This window comes from Crocuta crocuta, unplaced genomic scaffold (assembly GCF_008692635.1).
Source record: "Crocuta crocuta isolate KB4526 unplaced genomic scaffold, BGI_CrCroc_1.0 scaffold139, whole genome shotgun sequence".
Lineage (NCBI taxonomy): Eukaryota > Metazoa > Chordata > Mammalia > Carnivora > Hyaenidae > Crocuta > Crocuta crocuta.
The window spans coordinates 7,093,301-7,100,841 of NW_027533258.1; the positions used below are offsets into that span (position 1 = coordinate 7,093,301).

Consider the following 7,541-nt stretch of genomic DNA (forward strand, 5'->3'; position numbering starts at 1 on the left):
ATAAAAACTTAAAAAAGAAGAGAAGGGCAGACATAAGCAAGTGCCCCAAAGGCTGTGTGTGCGTGCGGTGTGTGTGTACGTGTGTTCCGATCAGAGCATCTGGTTTAATGCACACACCATCATGTCTGAGTCAACTGTGCATTGTTCGTTCTCATATAAAAGGTATTTCAGAGTCATCAGACACAGGAATCTAGAGAAAACGGAAGGTTGGAAGAAATCACCCACAGACCTACCACCTCTCAAGAGCCAAAGACGTAGGCTTAGCATTTTTGGATTTTTTGTCTGTTTGCTTTGTTTTTCTTTTTTCTTTTCTTTTCTTTTCTTTTCTTTTCTTTTCTTTTCTTTTTTCTCTTCTCTTCTCTTTATTTTATTTTATATTTTATTTTATTATTTTATTTTTGAGAGAGAGCATGATTGAGAGAGAGAAGGCGACAGAGGATTTGAAGCGGGGCTCAAACTCACATACCGCGAGATCCTCACCTGAGCCCAAGACGGATGCTTAACCGACTGAGCCACCCAGGTGCCCCAGCATTTTTTTTTTTTTTTTTCTTAAAGCTTAGCTGTAAATTCCCACTTAATGGGACCTCTGAATGCAGGGGTGAGGTTTACCTGAAATAATTTGCCTTAAGCGTTTCGGCAAAAGGCCCAACTAACAGCCAGTGTCCAATAAAGGCTGTAGTTGATGCTGATATTTTGGGGCTGGACTTTTCTGAGAAAGGAGCTTTTCCAAGGGAATTTCTGATATCCAACTACAGAGTCGATCGCACGAAGAGGGGGAATGATGCATTATGAAACCCAGAATCCAGATGTCTCTGGTCCGGCCCAGGGGAGGGTTCCCACGCAGGTGTTTGCCCTCCAGGCTGCTGGATGGGAACATGTCATCCCCTCCATCAGGACCTCCCTCTGCTCTTAAATGCAAAACATCGATCCCCGTATGCTCCTGACTTCAGTGATCTCTTAGTTGGAGCCTCGGACTTCTATTTTCCAAGACTGAGCCTATTCAAGGATGGCGCCATGTTATCTCTTTAGGAGAAAGATGCTGTGTCTGTGTGCAGAGTTCCTGGCTCACAAACTCAGAAGCCTGGGGACACATCCCCAGTGTCTCCTGTCCCTTGACGCCAGGAGGAAGACCATGGCCAACCGGAATTGCGTTACTTTGAAGACGTAATACTTTTTAAATTGTCTTAAATGACTAGGTATTTACTGATTTTTAAACTTTGTACACTCCAGTAATCTGGTAGGGTGCCCTGGGCACAATTTTTTTCTTTTGTTTTTGCCTATAATGAGAAACACTGTTAACATGGACCCCGGGGGGGGGGGGGGCACCCAGGGAGGGTGATGTATTTGTATCTGTGTTTCCGACTTTGCGAAACTGTCGTGAAATTGTGTTAGGAACAGTGCTAATTTCTGTCTCTTCTCTGTCTTTTTTCCTATGTATAATTTCCCTCTTCCTCCTTCCCTCTCCCTCTCCCTCTGTCTCTCTGATCTCTAGCACTATCTGCAGAATTTTCGAAAAACTTTTCAACGTGCCACCCTCATTATGATTTTTTTCTGTTCACCATTCTTTATTTATTTATTTGTTTTTACTTCTAATACTTCCAGCGTGGTTGACATACAGGGTTATATCACTTTCAGGCATAAAATATGGTGATGCCACAACTCTGTACATCACCCAGTGCTCAGCACAAGTGCGTTCCTTAATCCCCGCCTCCTATTTCCCCCCTTCCCCACCCCCTCTCCTCTGAGAACCATCAGTTTGTATTCTCTGGACTTAAGAGTCTGATTCTTGGTTTGTCTCTCTCATGCACTCTTATTTTTCCCCTTTGCTCGTTTGTTTCTGAAATTCTACCTATGAGTGAAATCATACACTCTTTGTCTTTCTCTGACTTATATCCCTTAGCATTATACCTCGTAGATCCAACTATGTTTGGCCAGGTTTTGCTGAATCCAGTTCTCCTCTACTGGCTCTGGCATTGTCTAGAACAGACAGAATGGGTGTGAGGTTTCCACGTGCCTAGAAAACCCACCTAGGGCCACACCAGCCCCGTTCTGCAGCAGTTACACGTGGTCCGGGTGGCTCCGACGGGTGGCTCCCCCTCTGGCCAGAGAGGAAATCACCTGACCAGTCTGACCAATCAGAGGACCCCTGGAAACCGGTTTAGATGTGGGCCAATCCAAGACTGGATTGAAATCCACCCAAGATTTCAACCAGAATCCCAGAGCCTTGGCTGGAAATGTAAGGAACCTCTCCACTCTCCTCTGCGATGTGAAGCTGTACGGATTACACATTTGGGAGTTGCTGGGGGCCATATTCCACCCATATGGCAACGGCCTGCCTCCAGAATGAAGTAAAGGCAAACAGAGACAGTGGGAGAGAGACAGAGAAAGTGAGAACTGAAAACATCACTCAAGCACCTCGACAGGTGCGTCCGACAACGTCACGCACAATGAGCCACAACGTTCGCCCTTCACATCCCCCTCCTTTAAGCTGGTTTTCTCTCCCCTGCCTGCACTGTGAGTCCAGACCAGGACAGCCGATTCTGTTCGACCACCGTGTGGTTTTGCCCTGCGACCACTAACCGGTTCACAAGCACTTCTGAACAGAAACGGGATACGAAAAGCTATGATAATAGCAAGCTCATTCCCAAGGCTCTTCTAAATGCACCCCTCCCAGAGCCCTCCCCTTCCTCTGGTTGGACTCGACCTCCTAACACACAGTGTGTCATCACCCATCCCTTTGCCCCTTTCCTGTTTTCTGGAACCTTCAGGGAAGAGCCAGGGATGGAAGAGCCCAAGTCTGTCAGTTGGAGAGAAGACAGATGCCCGGTCCGACTGGAAACTACGACTTCTGGATCGGCGGGCAGTGAATGAAATCACAGTGAATGCTACTCCTCCCTAGATTCATCCCTCCGATTTGACACCAGGCTACGTTTCTAATCCAGGCCCAACAAGTCAAGTAATTAGTGGGAATTCCTCCATGATTCTCAGGGCGGGCTGATTCAGTCTCCGTGTCCATTGGTGCTTGGCCACTTACTACCCACACAGCATGAAAAGTGGAAAGCCCTGCCAACTTTTCCTTATTCCCTCTTTGAACACAGTCCATTGAGGCCCCCTGGGGGGCTCAGTCGGTTGAGCATCTGACTTCAGCTCAGGTCATGACCTCTGGTTCGGGAGTTTGAGCCCCACGTTGGGCTCTGTGCTGACAGCTCAGAGCCTGGAACCTGCTTCAGATTCTGTGTCTCCCTCTCTCTCTGCCCCTCCCCCACTCGTGCGTGCACTCTCTCTCTTTCTCAAAAATGAATAAACATTAAAAAATGTATTATTATATGTGTTCGAATGTATTAAAATGCATGTGTCTGTGTGTTTCTGGAAGAAGTCTGGACGGAAAAGCTTCAACTTGTCTTCTTGTCCCGAGTTTTACCTCCTTATTCCAGTGTCTCTAAACTGACCTTGACTTTACCGCGGCCGCTGGTGACCGGGAGCTCCCCCGTGAAGTAGACTGAGCCCCCCTCTCTTCCTCTTTGTGTCCCGAAGCCTCTCTAAGCTCCAGTGGCTGGGGGCTCTCTCCCCATCAGAGATATCCGATTTCTCTGATGGGGAAACTGATCCTCAGGGAGGCAAAATGATGGGGGCCCAAGGTCACCCAGCTTGTGAGCAGTGGAAACACAACACTGACGGCAGAAACGCAAGCATGGCGTTCTTTGAGAATCGCATCAACCCAGAGCACGGTCAGGCCATTCCGGAAGAGTGTGTGTTCGTGGCGTTCGATGTAGGAATAGTCCCTTAATCCTGGATGAACTTGGAAGTGAGATAATAGTTACTCTGGTCTCTGACCCCACGTCCCAGGTTTCAAACACGTGGTTTTTAGGCTCATCCGTCCTGGTCATCATTTATGTGAAGGTCCATCCCAGTCAGGTGATGCCCTAACGCTTGGGAGGTGCATTCTAATCCCAGGGCGCCTCCTGCCCCCATCCGGAGGGGCAAAGTGTCCACACCATACTAGAGCAAGGACACAACTGGACATTGTGCCATCGATGAAGACTTTGGTGTGAGAAATGGGGATGAAAGTTGTTACTTTTTGAAAATTTTTTTTATTTATTTTTGAGAAAGAGAGAGGGGGAGGGCAGGAGGGGCAGAGAGAGAGGGAGACACAGAATTTGAAGCAGGCTCCAGGCTCTGAGCCATCAGCACAGAGCCCGACGCGGGGCTCGAACCCACGAACCGTGAGATCATGACCTGAGGTGAAATCGAATGCTCAACTGACTGAGCCACCCGGGCGCGCCAACAGTTGTTATTTTCGCGGAAAGATGTCTTTTGCACTCTTCCGTTTGTTATGTCGGGGTCTCGTTGACCATTGGTGGTCTCTTCCTGTCCTACCTTGCAGTGGGCACAGGAACAAGGCTGGGAGCTGCTTCCTACTCGTGCGGAGGGCCCCTGCTCTGGGACATTCCGGGAGGAAAGCGTGGCCCCAGGGGGACAAAGGCTCTCAGGTCCCCCTGCGCCCTCTGCGTTGAGGAGCTCAGCGCACTCATGGGTGCTCAGTCCCACCTGGAAGGTCAAGGCGGCTTCACACAGAAGGTGCGTAACCTTGCCGAGGCATGTTCTGCGCACACAGCCCCCCAGGACCCAATCACAGAGAGAGGCAGGTGCCCTCAGATGCAGAAGGTTGGGGCGCTCGCCAAATAGGCCATGCAGTCAGGAACGGGCGAGTAAATGAGCGTGGCCCCCAACCCCAGCTCGCCCTGCTGGCGATCGGCTGGGAGGCTCACTGGCTGTGGGCGCCCCTCCTCACAGACACCCTCAGCGCTGCGCTGCACCCGAGTAAATGCACACGGGACTCTGAACACCCCACGTGTAGGCATCAAGAGGGGAGGCTACCTGCCTCGGGAGGGAAGTACAGAAGGCACATGACCTGAGCCATCCGCCTCGGCCTCGCCCTACATCACCCCGCCTGTGGGGTCTTCCTCTTGCTTCGACCCCCAAGCCTTTCCGGGTGCCGGATGGGGGTCTTCCCAGTGGCTGCCCTCCTTAACTCTTCCTCAGCATCCTTAACTAGAGAGAACGTACAGCCGTGGCCCATCAGACCAGGAAAGACCCCGAGAGGCTTTCTAAGCTGGCCCTGTCATCAAACCACTGACAGAGCCAGGCCCTGAAAGGAAGTAATTCTTCCAAGTTTAGCGACTCACATCAATGTGTCTTGACATCAAGGTTTTTCTTCTCTTTTTTTCCCACCTGACAGGCCACGCTTTCCCACAATTATTTTGCTTCTCCCAATCATAAAACATAAAAGTCGACGGGGAAGATTTATCATCCTGTCCCTTCCTGATTCTGTCTTTTTAAAGCGATCAAAACTGCCCCTGTGTCCCCTCCTCCCCACCCCGATTGGTTGAGATAAGTGTCCCCAGAGCAAAAAAACGGGCTGGACCCCACTCGGCGTGGCAACGCTCGCTTCCTCCTAGGGCGCCCGTCTTGCGGGTGTGCGGAATGAGGGGCTGGCATTCCAGATGGAGCCGGACACGGCGATGACCATTTCTGGGTCACCCAGCTGCCCGAAGCCCTCGGGTGGCCGCAGCGGCAGGGAGGGTAACCTAGTTTGCTTAGGAAATAGTGTAGATGTCCCAGTTTATGTGACACAGTCCTAGAAAAGTATCGGCTCTGTCCTGTCTCTGCGGCTCGTGCGGCTCGACCTGGCACAGCACCACCGCCCCCTCTGCCAGATCCGCTGACGCCCCAGAGCCAAGCGCCCCCGGTGCCACGTGCCAGCCTGCCTTGTTGTACCCTCAGTCTGCACTCCCCCTAAAGGGGCATCCGAAGTCCGGATCTAGGGCATCCTGACGGGTGGGGATGGGACAGCATGATGCTCAGAAATATTTCCGGGAACACTCCTTCTCTGCTACCTAATGAGACATAACTCTGTAATGGCGCTGGGAGTAGAGGGGAGGAGGTTGAGATTTCAGGGGCGCCTGGGGGGCTCAGTCGGGTAAGTGTCCGACTTCAGCTCAGGTCAGGATCTCGTGGTTCATGAGTTCGAGCCCCACGTCGGGCTCTGCGCTGACAGTGTGCAGCCTGCTTGGGATTCTCTGTCTCTCCTTCTCTCTGGCCCTCCCCTGCTTGCTCTCTATCTCTGTCTCTCAAAATAAATAAACATTAAAAAAATAATAATAAAGGGGCGCCTGGGTGGCTTAGTCGGTTAAGTGTCCGACTTTCGCTTAGGTCATGATCTCGGGGTTCGTGGGTTTGAGCCCCGCGTCAGGCTCTGTGCTGACTGCCAGCTCAGAGCCTGGAGCCTGTTTCAGTCTGTGACTCCCTCTCTCTCTGACCCTCCCCTGCTCACGCTGTCTCTCTCTCTCTCCTAGAAATAAATTAAAAATATTTAAAACAAAAAAAAAATAATAATAATAAAAGAGTTTGAGATTTCAAGATGAACCTGGAAGTCATCCCTCCCAGATCTCCAGAATCTGATTCCAGATTCTCCGGCCTGGACTCAGGAGAGGCCTGTGGACCCTCCCGAGGGGGGGGTTAGGAGTCAGGGAGGTCGGCCAGCTTTGCCTCCATGCTCTGTAACTGCGTCCACCTGTCCACGCTCCCCGCTGAATTTCCACCTGGGGATTTCCAAACAGAAAGAGCACCTACTCCCCAGAAGCCCAGTCCTTGGAGGCTCCATGAGGGGCAGGCTCTGTCTGTTTTGACTCACAGCACGACCCTGTGCCCAACACAGGCCACCACAGCAGGCCGGTGTTCAAGGACCGTGGTTTCTTCTTTTCCCCTTTATGCCAAAGACAACTCACGGCAAAGTTCCCTTCTGGGCGCCGCGTTCCAGGGGAGAGGCAGGGTGTCGAAGACAGAAAAGGAGCTCAGAAAACAGATTAGGAAGTCTCTCCCTCGGCGTACGGGCATCAGACTGAGAGCCTACGTGTGCCAGTCTGACACGCGTGCATGAATCCGAGAGGAGACGAGAAACCCGGCACCTGAGCTGAGAAGAGCTGCAGATGGGCGGGGAAATGATTTCCAGATTTGGGGCCAGAAACTTAGAGATGTGGCTCTTCCTGGATAGGTTTCCAGGAAATAGGGGTGCATCTGACCGGGAGGGGGTGCACCCTGAGGTGTCAGGAGGGGCCCTCAACCGTCTTACACGGAATAGCCTTCCTTCTGTATTTGACATTCTGGGGTCTGGGATCTGGATTCCAGGCAGCAGTAAGAAGCTAATGAAACAGGGGTGCTTTGTATAGTGTGTAAATTGTATCTCAATAAAGCTGTCTAAGAAGTTAAGCGAAGCCCAGAGAACACAAGGACAGGGGATGGAGCCACGCCAGGGCCTCGGAGGGGAGGGGAGGGGTGGAGGGAGGGGTGGGGAGGTGAGGGCNCACCAGGAAGAGGAGCTTGGTGTGCTGTGGCACATGCCGCCCCGGCCAGGGAGAGCAAAGACCACTGGTTCCGGTCACAGCTCGGCCACTAACGAGTACCCTGACCTGGAGCGAGCCCTTCTAGAGTCTCGGGTTCCTCATTAGTACAATAAAGGTGGTTGGATGTGACGAGTGTCG

General features: G+C 51.7%; 1 protein-coding gene across 1 annotated transcript in view; it reads right to left on the bottom strand.

Moving 5' to 3' along the window:
* The window catches only part of SHISA6 (shisa family member 6), a gene marked incomplete at its 5' end in the record, with an annotated part of 279,058 nt that overhangs the window by 189,158 nt on the left and 82,359 nt on the right, over nucleotides 1-7,541 (bottom strand). The gene's annotated exons all lie outside the window — the stretch shown is intronic.